The sequence below is a fragment of the Erpetoichthys calabaricus genome, chromosome 7 (assembly GCF_900747795.2).
Source record: "Erpetoichthys calabaricus chromosome 7, fErpCal1.3, whole genome shotgun sequence".
Classification (NCBI taxonomy): domain Eukaryota; kingdom Metazoa; phylum Chordata; class Cladistia; order Polypteriformes; family Polypteridae; genus Erpetoichthys; species Erpetoichthys calabaricus.
Genome location: NC_041400.2, coordinates 163535462 through 163548834, shown reverse-complemented (window position 1 = coordinate 163548834; position 13373 = coordinate 163535462). Strand labels below are relative to the sequence as shown.

The 13373-nt window shown below is 39.8% G+C and overlaps 1 protein-coding gene across 6 annotated transcripts in view; it reads right to left on the bottom strand.

Moving 5' to 3' along the window:
* LOC114654834 (transcription factor TFIIIB component B'' homolog) overlaps positions 1–13373 on the bottom strand; it is a 113957-nt gene that overhangs the window by 21764 nt on the left and 78820 nt on the right. The window lies entirely within an intron of this gene.

The window sequence follows — 13373 nt, the reverse complement described above, 5'->3', positions numbered from 1 at the left end:
TAAATGTTACAAAATGTAGTAGGCATAAACTATAGAATGTGTAAAGCCTGAGTTCCAAAGATCAAATAAACACTTTCACAAAAGCTTCAAGAATGATACAACAGTTTCTGTGGCGTAGCGTGCTAAGATTTGCTCCTTAGAGCGTAGCAACTTTGCTGTGCCTCACAGACCTGAGTTCGATTCCCTGCTGGGGATAAAGTGTTGCTTTTTTTTTCTCTTTTTAACCTCAAACGGACATAAAATTTATAAATTGGTATGCACTGTCAGTTAATAAGATCGTTATATTTTCATGTGGGATGCTCCTTTTAAAATATTTTTTTAACAATTGAGACTGCAATTAACATGAACAACTGTCCTTATAACTTATTTTTAAGATGCGTAATACACAGACAGACAGAGCACTGTGTAATAGACAGACCTCAGTATGTGCGTCTTGGGAACTGCACGTCTGACATTGTGGTCAGCAACACAGGAGTGCCACAAGGGACTGTACTTTCTCCGATCCTGTTCAGCCTATATACATCGGACTTCCAACACAACTCGGACTCCTGCCACATGCAAAAGTTCGCTGATGACACTGCTATCGTGGGCTGCATCAGGAGTGGGCAGGAGGAGGAGTATAGGGACCTAATCAATGACTTTGTTAAATGGTGCGACTCAAACCACCTACACCTGAACACCAGCAAAACCAAGGAGCTGGTGGTGGATTTTAGGAGGCCAAGACCCCTCATGGACCCCGTGATCATCAGAGATGACTGTGTGTAGATGGTGCAGACCTATAAATACCTGGGAGTGCAGCTGGATGATAAATTAGACTGGACTGCCAATACTGATGCTCTGTGTAAGAAAGGACAGAGCTGGTTATACTTCCTTAGAAGGCTGGCGTCCTTCAACATCTGCAATAAGATGCTGCAGATGTTCTATCAGACGGTTGTGGCGAGTACCCTCTTCTACGCGGTGGTGTGCTGGGGAGGCAGCATTAAGAAGAAAGACGCCTCACGCCTGGACAAACTGGTGAGGAAGGCAGGCTCTATTGTTGGCATGGAGCTAGACAGTTTGATATCTGTGGCAGAGCGACGGGCGCTCAGCAGGCTCCTATCAATTATGGAAAATCCACTGCATCAACTAAACAGTGTCATCTCTAGACAGAGGAGCAGCTTCAGCGACAGATTGCTGTCACTGTCCTGCTCCACTGACAGACTAAGAAGATCGTTCCTCCCCCAAACTATGCGATTCTTCAATTCCACCCGGGGGGGTAAATGTTAACATTATATAAAGTTATTGTCTGTTTTTACCTGCATTATTATCAATCTTTAATTTAATATTGTTTTTTGTATCAGTAAGGTGCTGCTGGAGTATGTGAATTTCCCCTTGGGATTAATAAAGTATCTATCTATCTATCTATCTATCTATTTAATAAAGAGACAGACAGGCAGAGATATATAAATAAACAGGGAAGCCACATGTACTGAAAGAAAAAAAAAGATCAACATGTGCGTTGTTCCTGCTGCACTGAATAAGCTCACGCGCTCTAACATCACCCCTCCCCCATCTGACTCTCTAAATAACAGCACAAGTACAGACGCAAACCAAGTGCAATCAAGAGTCCCAGTTCGATCCCCACTCATTCCTATATTTGCCGTTTTCAGTAGTAAGCTGCTCTTTTTGTTAATATTATACACTACACACATGCACTTCATTTGCGTCTGTACTTGTGCTGTTACTTAGAGAGTCAGATGGGGGAGGGGTGATGTTAGTCAGATGGGGGAGGGGTGATGTTAAGAGCATGTGAGCTTATTCAATGCAGCAGGAACAACGCACATGTTGATCTTTTTTTCTTTCAGTACATGTGCCTTCCCTGTTTATTTATATATCTCTGCCTGTCTGTCTCTCTATTACGCAGTGCTCTGTCTGTCTGTGTGTTATGGATCTTAAAAATAACAGTTATAGGGACAGTTGTTCATGTTAATTGCAGTCTCGATTGTTAAAAAAATATTTTAAAAGGAGCATCCCACATGAAAATATAACGATCTCATTAACTGACCGTGCATACCAATTTATAAATTTTATGTCCGTCTGAGGTTACACTTTATCCCCAGCGGGGAATCGAACTCAGGTCTGTGAGGCACGACAAAGCTGCTGCACTCTAAGAAGCAAATCTTAGCGCACTACACCATGGAAACTGTTGTATCATTCTTGAAGCTTTTGTGAAAGTGTTTATTTGATCTTTGGAACTTAGGATTTACACATTCTATAGTTTATGCCTACTACATTTTGTAATATTTATTACTAAAATATGAAAAAGTTTCTGTTTTAACAATGTGTTTACACAGATTACTGTAGAAACGGAACACACATGAAATGCGTGTGTTCCAAATAACGATCTATTATTTCCACTCTAAAACTCCACTTCACTCCCAGATAATCAATCAAGGCATGAGCTGGGAAAAGTTTGCGCATGTTCTAAGTCGGTGGGGGATGGAATAGCCGGCTGCTGGCAGCTTGTCTTTTATCAGCACATTTAGAGGACAAAGGATGCTGGCGGAGAGGTGTGAACGGATTTAAGAAGCGATTTAAGGTGGGCCGGATCTACGAGTTTTTTCGTAGGCTCTGGTAATTCTAGTGTTAAAAACCTGTGAATGCAACAATTAATCAGTATCTCCAGTATCAAATTTCTACCTTGAGTAAAGTCAACCAGCCTGTTTTAAGCTCTTTTGTACATGAAATGCAACAAAGTGAAATGATTCCTAAAGAAGATAATATTGATAAAAGTGACTCTAAAGCCTATACAGAGTGCCTGAACAAATAAGTCCAGCTCTGACAATAAAGGCAGTATAGACAAGTGAAGATAGATCAAAAAACACTAGGAGCAGCTCAGAAGAGCTACTGTTCAAATATAGAATTTTTATACACCCAAGCCCCATTCCTTCAAACCTACTTGTAAATTACCCACTGATATTGGACATATCAAATATAATAGCATCCTGTGCAGACAGGTTTAGAGAAAAAAGTATCAGTGTCTACCATTTGAAGCTTTCTTTTCTAAATAGAATAACAATGAATAAGATAAAGTATACAATGTATACCTTTTTTTAAATACTACAAGTCAACTGCCCCTTTGATCTAGTAAGATAGTAAATCACCAGGGCCCTCATGTATAAGAGGTGTGTACACCCGTTTCCACACTCACACTGCAATGTATAAAAACTAAACTTTGCATAAAGCCACTTACATTCTCACGGCAGCACCCCCCATTGTGTAAGCACGTTTCTGCTTGGTTTTGCAAACTGGTGGCACCCAGCGTCAAAGCAGTCCTACTGTTCCTGTGCGGATTCCCTTTCTTTTTTACTTTCTTGTATATGAAGTATAAGAAAAGAATTGCAATCATTCAAAGATGTGATGTCGAGATTTTAATGAATCTCGACATTTTAGACCTCTGAAAATACCATTTTTGTAATTATGTCTGTGCGTCTGTCTGTGTGTGTATATGTAAACATGATAACTTGAGTATGTTTTCACATAGGTCAACCAAATTTTACATACAAGTATTAGGTACAAAATGTAGATTTCTATCAACTTTTGGGCTATTTCAGTTAATTAACGGAAGTGGTACTTTACCTTTTATTCATGCAGCTGCAGAGTTCAATTTATTCAACTTTACTTTTATAATAATAGTTCAATATATTATTAACGTGCTGTCCCCCGTGGCTCTGCCCACATAGTAGTAAAACAGGACAAACTATAAAAATCAATTAAAAAATGGATTAATTTGTATTGAGAAGAATATATATTGACAGCTTTCATATCGGAGGGCCTCTTGATATACAATATTTTTGGTTTTGCTATCAGGGGCTAGAATGTAGCTGTAATCTCTTTGCCAAAAATGTAAAAAGTTGGCAAGGTATCCCTGGCAAAGCGGAAAGTAACTATGCTGCAATGTCAAACGTTGCCTCTGTATCTGATCATATTCAGCTCTAATGGGAGAGCATCCCCCTTGTAGGGAGAACAGCATGTGGCCGTGATATCTCTGCCAATAAGCAGATACCCTCTAAAACATACATAGCTGTGATCTCTTTCTCAAAAATGTCAAACACTACTTTTTAACAAACTCTAGATGATAATGTCTGCTGAACAAACAGGTATTGCTGCCTACGTGGAGGCAAGGTATGCTCCAACACATGGCGAGAGGTAGAGCAACTCGAACGGAGGCTGGAGCATGTGTGAGGATGGCCTTACCCGGCTCCCTACTCCTGAGGTTCCACCTCCCCCTCCCCTCGGCCCGCAGCCTGTCTTTCAGATTCGCGTAAATAAATCGGTGCTGCAACAGAAGTACAATGCATAGTGCGACAAGAGAGTCGCAACCAGAATGTTCAGACAAATTATAGAAAGTTAAGTAGTTCTCCCACGAAAAGAGGACAGACACTGCATTTTACAACAGAAAGATTTGATTTGATGTTGATGGTTCTTTAATGTACATACTATAAAAATATAATCATTGTTTTGCGATTCACATCTCAAATATCCATCTCCATATCGGAGCATACGAGAAAGTCTACAGGAGACCACTCCTGATTTTTTAGATTTACATCCATGAGGCAGGCTTTATCAAATACACTGAACTTAACCGCATATTGTTTATAAATTTAACGCACCTGATTGTAATCAACCTGTAATAACATAATGGTGCACAGAATGGCCAAACTATTCCAAATAATGCTGCTTTAGCATTGTTACTCTCAGTGCACCACTCAAGAGTATTTTAACCCTTTCTATCTGAGTGTGGAATCAGAGCTCTACAGCAGCTGATTGGAAAGGTCTATGGTGGGTTGTGTCAAAAGCGTAGAGGGTTATCAGGATACAGCTGCCAGCTCTGGAGGAAATTTATTGCACATGCTGCCTCAAGAAAGCCACCAGCATCTGCATGGATTCCACTAGGCCATGCATGCAGTCTTTTTGAACTTCTACCATCTGTGGCAAACGCTTTAGAGTCTTTTCTGCATGGACCTTGTAGCTCAGAAACAGCTTCATCCCAAGAGCTATAAATGCACTCAATCAGTTCATCAAGTGCTCCCGGTAGAACTGTTTGAACTTATAATTACCTCATTGTAAACATGCACTACAGTTGTAATATTGCACAACCTGAGACACTTTATGAACCATTTGCACTATCTGCACAAAAGGTACATGTATATTGTACTTATGTTTTCACACTGTATATTTTTTAATAGTTTTATCATATTATTATTATTGTTGTTATTTTATCATTTTATAGGAAAATAAATTTATGGAGGATTTGCATACTGAATCTCATTGTACATGCAATGACAATGAAAGAATTGAACTCAATTCAATAGAACAGAGCACGTATTTACAAATGATGATGACTGGCTTCTAAGTCAATTTAGATTTTCAAGAGCTATCCTCTTGGAGCTGTGTGCTGTTAGAATACTAGGATGTATATTTGATATCATTTTTAAGATGAAATGCATTAAAGTATTTATATTACATTACAGTATGCAATAAATTGTTAACTTAATTTAAAAAATGTATATTGTTAATCACTAAACATGTGGTGGCGCAGTGGTGCAACAGCAGCGATGAGCTGGCGCCCCATCCAGGGATTGTTCCTGCCTCGTGCTGTATGCTTTCTGGGACTGGCACGACCCTGGATGGATAGATGGATGGAATAATTAAACATGTATTACAAAGATTTTTCAATGCTCCTTAAAAGTTTTACAGAATAAAAGTTGTAAGCTTATAGCTGGTTTGATATTTATTACAGAGTTTATATTATGGCAACTGGTTACGTGGTGAAAGAAAAAAAGAGGGGCAGGAACTAGGGGTTGGTACATTTCACAGAGACAGTATTGCTGCAGTAAATCATTTCATCGAGGGTTGAGTACGTCCCAGCAAGGATTTTATGGGAGGCAGGAACAATCCCTGGACGGGGTGTCAGCTCATCACTACCACTACACCACTGTGCTCCCATGTTTATACATGCTTTAATGCATTTCATCATGAAAATAATATCAAGTATACATCTTAGTACTATAAAATGTTCAGAGAGCTGTAATATCATTAATGTAATGTATTTGGTGTGGAGTTTAGTGTCTGCGTGCTCCTATTTGCAAAGAGAAAGCCTATAGTAATTCACACACAAAAAACACATAGAATATGAGGCATTTAACTTGTTACTTTAGTTAAGATGGAATTTGAGAAACTCTAGTAAATTAAACATCAATTCTAAGATGAAGTTTACGAGGTTCTACTTTAATGACAAAATCAACTAAAAGATTAAAGTGGAAATTTCGAGATTAAAGTCGACCTTTCGACTTTTTTTTCTTCACTGTGTTCCTATTTTTTTTTCTTTTCTCTGTACCCTAATACACTTCCATATGACACTCAGACAGTGGGCTACGACTCGCCATTTCACTTTGATATCTGACTACTTGTTTATTTTGGGCGCTGTGTGACTTTCTGAACTTGTACTTTCGAATGTCTCCACCACTCTGTATTACTCGATTAACTTCCTTTTGTTGCTTATGCCATTGCTTAAGCCACAAAATGTTTCTGCCATTGTCTTTTCACAAAACTCTGAACTTAAAGGGCTATTTATATTGATTTGCATATTCAAAGGGGCGCAATTCTGGGAGGAGTCGGGGTGGGGCAGCAGACGCATGCATGTGCGTTACATTTCACGCTGACCGGGATTTATTGAGCAAAAGTGCATGGAAGTTAGCTTACACACGATTTTGTGCATTTTAATTTTTTTGTGCAAACGCACATTTCCACTTTTGTCCATACGCCATGTTTTAGTGTGAATTCTACGAACGGTGTTATACATGAGGCTCCAGGTGATTACTTGGAGTAGAAACCTAGCTTGAGTAGAATACAAATGAGTACAATCAACTATAAGCGAGTATGCAAATAGTGCTTTTAAACTTTTCTGGTATAATAGGGTGGTAAGTGCCATTCCAAGGGAAAATCTGCAGCGCCAGATTTGGATTATTGATAATATTAAGTCTTTCAACATTTTGTCCAGTTTATGGCATAAGAAAGTTCACTTAGAGACATAAACAACTTTTTGGAAATGAAGAAAAATAAAAAACACTTTGCCTTTAGATTAATTATATTGAAAACTTTTTCAGCGTGTAGCTACATGAGGACTAAAGTCCAGAAAGAAATATATTCTAAATTAGTTCAAATATAGTTCCAGTCATGGATAGGCTACTTTTAAAACTAAAGCTGATTAAACATGTACAGTGGAACCTTGGATTGCGATCATAATTCGTTCTGGGAATGTGCTTGTAATCCAAAGCACTAGTATATCAAAGCGAATTTCCCCATTAAAAATAATGGAAACTCAGATAAGTCGTTTCACAACCCACAAATATTTATATAAAAATGATTAATACAAAATATAAAGTAAAAAATACGTAAAACAAATTAACCTGCACTTTACCCTTTGAAAAGAATTGTGGATGGTGTGAGGGACACGAGAGAGAAGAGGAGGAGGAGGGTTATTGTGTAGGACAACTTTCACTATAACTAACGTAATCACTGCTATCTGTTGGCTCACTGGATTTTTTTTCTTTTTTTTCAACTTTAACAAGGAACTTATCCAATGACAGTTGCTTTTGCCTGAAGAGTCACTACACTTGGGGCACAAACTTAAAAAAATGCTTTACGCATTGTAAAGTTTCTAAACTCTTTTGGGATTCCCACCCCTAATGGGACGAGCATCCCGAAGCAACCGCAGGCTCCCAGCGCTGTAGCAGTTTGCCATAAAAATGAATCAGAAAAGATCACGGTCAAGCTATAAGCGCCTGCTGTCAATGGGTGATGCAAGGAACATCATAAATGCAACAGCACAGTATTACTTAGCCACTAACCTGGTCGCGACCCTGCCTGATTGCTGTGTCTCTGTATAGGAGAGCGGTAGAGCCCACTACAACAAATAACCATGCTGTTCCTGTTTCACACTGAATAAAGCTGGTTTTGCTAAAGTACTGAGACTCAGCCTCGTGTTTTGGGGTGCATGACAGGGACTCGCACGTTACAGCACACACACATTGTGGGTAAACAGTATATGCTCATACGGATGTTGACTATGAGGGAGGCAACACGACTGAGAACGAGCATGGGAGACAATTACGTAGTATACTTACTACTCATACTGTATTTCAAGACCTCACTCATTTATCAGGTTAAAATTTATTAAAAATTTTAGCTTGTCTTGCAAAACACTAACAGACCAAGTTACTCGCAATCCAAGTGGTTGCTACAATTAAGAAGCTTCAGTAAACATGAGAGATAAATACAAATGATTCTCATACTTTCAAGATCAGGTAACTATTTTACAAAATTGTAAGCCAGAAATTGATTAGGACAGCCACACTCTTTTGCAGTATTCTCATATTACTTTTACATTATTACTACTGTGTCAGAATTTAATTGCATGTATTTTTGTCTTCACAAAAAACTCTTTGATTTGATATGTGAAAACTTGCATCGTAGTGTTGTTCTTCCTCAACCTCAAGTGCAATCATTTTAAACTCTTGCTACTAGAGTCTGCATAGTATCCTGATGCTCTGTGCAAGAGAGGACAGAGTCGACTATACTTCCTTAGAAGGCTGGCGTCTTTCAACATCTGCAATAAGATGCTGCAGATGTTCTATCAGACGGTTGTGGCAAGCGCCCTCTTCTACGCGGTGGTGTGCTGGGGAGGCAGCATAAAGAAGAGGGTCACCTCACGCCTGGAAAAACAGTGAGGAAGGCAGGCTCTATTGTAGGCATGGAGCTGGACAGACTGACATCTATGGTAGAGCGACAGGCGCTGAGCAGGCTCCTGTCAATCATGGAGAATCCACTGCATCCACTAAACAGTATCATCTCCAGACAGAGGAGCAGCTTCAGCGACAGACTGCGGTCACTGTCCTGCTCCACTGACAGACTGAGGAAATTGTTCCTCCCCCACACTATGCGACTCTTCTATTATACCTGCCTCACACTCTCAACCTTGCTTCATTTTTTTTTTTTTAAACTTGCACTGCGTTTTTATTGCTCTTTAATTAATACTGTTTTTATCTGTATGCTGCTGCTGGAGTATGTGAATTTGCCCTCGGGGATTAATAAAGTATCTATCTATTTATCTTCTTAATTATCATTCTGCTCCAGCATTACATTCTATAATCTTCCACTATGTTAGAATGAAGACTAGTAATCAAAGGGGTCCAAAAGGGATTCCTGTGGTAAGTCAAACACTGCCAAAATATTTCTGAATAATATATCTATACCAGTAATAGTAGAAGGTACAGCCCATATTTTTAGTAAAAGTATAGGTGACAGAACTTGAGAGTAAGTAAAGAGGTGGGGATGAATGCAGTAAACAGCTATCTATATTAAGATGTTTTTCCCACACACATACTTTTTACACATTAGTCAAATCAGGCCTCAAAACCAAAACAATCGTTCCCCTTCTCCACTATGAACTGCGGCTATTATATGAAAATCAGTTAATCTTTACTACTGCCCAAAAAACTTGAGAGGTTCTTCTGCACCACTTAGTATTTATCTGTGGCCCTCAAATTTCTGTAGAAGAGAGAGGAAGGGATTGTTAATATAGAGTATAAGCCCTGAGATCTATAAAGTAAGAGTACACTGGTAGGCTTCTTCCAGACTCTTCTCCAATTTAGACAAAATGTACAACTTCCCTAATAAGGCCTAAAGATGCTATAGCAACATATTTCTTCACAAAAGTAATTTTCCCCTGGACACAGTTCAAACATAGACAATCATAGTAACAGAGGAGGGGATGATGGCGCACGCATGCTGTTGCCGCTCCTCCCTGTTAACAACACTTTTCGTAAAATTTGCCTTAATCCTGCACTTTTTTACGCTCATTTTATTTCTTTATTGTACGTATAGTTCGTGGATGCAGCTGACTCGAATTTTATGGATTTGGATTCATTTTTACGGACATTATGGACTTTACCTTGACTGGGAACAACTGAATCTGTGGATCACGGGATGAGACCTACGAACATTTCTTTGTACCTGGCGATCTAGAAGCCTGGGATGATCCGTCTCCTTGATTATAGTTGCTATGCTGGTCTGCTCTTGATTCATTTTATTGTGCTTTATGACTAAGAACTGATCTGATGTTCACACCCACCTGGCTTGTGGCTCTGGGGTGATCACACCTGTAACACTCAGTGTTACTTGTTTGTGGCTGTATGTTGGAACCTCCTGCTAAATCCTGCTACCTCCTCCTGCTATGCTTTCTGCTGCTTTGCTATCGCCGCTCATCTGCGCTACCACACCTGCCCATCTCACTGTCTCTGCTGCGCTGTGCTGCTTCTCCACTGCTATCAGATAAGTATTGCTCAGTATCATGCTAAAATACTCTCGTGATGAACTACTTCATATTAAACAGTTTGTCCAGAGCAAATGGTCTGATTGGAATATCCTAAAAGACACCGGTATTTTGCGGAGCCCGAAATATGTACAACGCGGGTCAGGTAACCGCCACTGCCGGGCTGCAAATGAAAAGATCACAGGCAGCATTTGCTCTGGAATACGCCGTCCTACTCATGGTCTTGGAAATAGAAGTGTCAGTGTGCCAAATTTATAGTATGTGAAAATAAACTCTAGTCATGGCTCTGTGCAAAAAGAAGCCTCATTAACTAATACTGCATTGTTTATTTCGAGATCCCTTAATGGCAAAGCATTGGTACTGTCAGAATTCATCATTGACACCAAACTTGATATGCTGTGTTTAATGGAGACTTGGCAAAAACTGAATGAATTTACGTCTCTCACGGAGGTGACACCACCTGGTTACACTTTCCTCACAGAGCCTCGTAGCTCAAGACAAGGCAGAAGACTTGCAGTAATAGTGTCAGGCTCTTAAACTAATAATGGAATCAGGTCCTGTCTTACTCATTGTTGTTTATCGTCCTCCAAAATACAATACATTCTTCTTATCTGATCTGACTGAACTATTAACCCACTTAAGTTCCTTTTCCCAGACAGTCATTCTTCTTGGTGATTTCAACATCTATAATGACATCCCACATCTAAATTGAGAAATGAATTCCTATCCTTACTGGACTGTTTTGACTTGACTCAACATGTTGATTTTCCCACCCACTCTGGTGGTCATATATTGCATCTGATCTGTACATCTGGACTATCTGTTGCCAACAATTACAGCACTGATTTGGGACTCTCTAACCATAAAGAAGTGCTTTTCACTGTCTCATTACCTCTCCCTCCTCTTACCTGTAAATAACAAATTTCTTACAGAAACCTTAAAAATATCTGTCCCTCTGTCCTTTCTGGATCCACTTCTGATCTTTTACAGTCTTCACCTATTCCATCAACACTAGATAGTCTTATTGACCACTATAGCATAGCCCTTCATTCAGCATTAGATAAAACAGCTCCTTTAAGCATTCCGCTCCTTGGTATAATTCAGAATTGTGATCTAGGAAAGCAGCTGGCCGATGACCCTTGAGAGAATGTTACGCAAGTCTGGCCTCACCGTGTAAATCCAAGCTTTCTCTGACCACCAAAGAGCTTACAGAGAAGCACTAACAGCTGCCAAGAACACCCATTATGGCAGAATAATAGAAAGTGGCCACGATACACAGTGTTACACAATGACAATAAAGTGCTTGAACTTGATAACCCAAGGGTTTTGTTCTCTGTAGTTAATAAACTACTCCAACCAACATCTGGCCCAACTACCTCTTCTACTGAAGTCTGTGAGAAATTCCTCCACTTTTTCCGTAACAAAATTAAAGATCTAAATAATTCAACTAACATAAATACATCATCTGTTTATATCTTTCCCTGTTTTCCCACTCCATTCAACCCCTTCTCTAAGTTCTCACCAGTCACATCTGCTTTTGTTAATGACCTGCTTTGTAAGATGAGGCGGACTACTTGTGTACTGGACCCCATTCCCCAGCACACTACTTAAATCCTGCCTTCATGCCATAATCCCGACTATTACAACAATAATAAACTCATCCTTTGACACTGGCTTTGTGCCGCTCACTTTTAAAACCGCTTCTGTTACCCCAATGTTAAAAAAAAGTCTGTTCTTGAGGGTAACAATCTTAACAATTTTCAACCTATTTCCCACTTACCTTTCTGTCAAAAGTTCCTGAGTGTGTTGTAGCTTCCCAACTCACCAACTACTTAACTTCTAACAATTTCATGGAACTCTTTCAGTCTGGTTTCAGAGCACAGCACTGCTCTGAAACTGCTCTGCTACAGGTAACCAGTGATTTTCTTATGGCAGCAGACTCTGGACAAACCAGCATATTAATTCTGTTAGACCTCAGTGCAGCATTTGACACTGCCAGACATGACATTCTACTGTCCAGAATGGAGAACATGCTGGGTATCTCTGGCACAGTCCTCCAGTGGTTCAAGTCCTATCTGACTGATAGGCAAGAGTTTGTTAGTCTTGGCAACAGCAGGTCCAGCATAGCGCGAGTCATACAAGGAGTTCCTCAGGGTTCTGTCCTCGGTCCTCTGCTTTTCTGTATTTGTATGCTTCCCCTTGGCCATATTATTTGTAGCTTTGGACTGGGTTGTTATTTTTATGCAGACGATACTCAACTCTATTTCAATATTAAAAGTGGAACTTCATCAGAGCTTCCTCAGCTTACAACTTGCCTCAGTGAAATTAAAACCTAGATGGAGCAGAACTCTTTAAAATTAAATTGCAACAAAACTGAACTCCTGCAAATTGGGACTAAAGTGCAACTTAATAAAATGAGCTCCTTTCCAGTCAATCTTGGCGGTGATCTCATCAAACCTGCCTCTACTGCAAAGAATCTTGGTGTTTTTTGATTCCTCCCTTTCTTATTCCTCCCACATAAATGACATTAAGAAACATCTTACTTTCACCTCCGTAACATATCACGTGTTCGCTCCTTCCTCTCATTTTCTAACGTTGAGAAACTTGTCCATGCTTTTATCACATCCCGTATCGATTATTGTATTTCCCTACTGGCAGGTGCCCCTTCTAATCTTATATCACAGCTCCAGCTTATTAAAAACTCGGCTGCAAGAATCCTTACATGGACCAGCAGCAGCGAGCACATAACACCCATCCTGCTTCGCCTTCACTGGCTTCCTGTGTCTTGCAGACTTGAATATAAAACCTACAAAGCCTTCAAAAATTTGCGCCAAACTACATCAGTGACCTTCTCCATCACTATGTGCCAGTCTGCCCACTAAGGTCCTCTGATTCTGGCAATCTTGTTGTATCCCACACTAATCTACACTCCGTGGGTGACAGGGCCATCAGCTCCATAGCACCCAGACTCTGGAATGACCTACCGAAATTAATTACA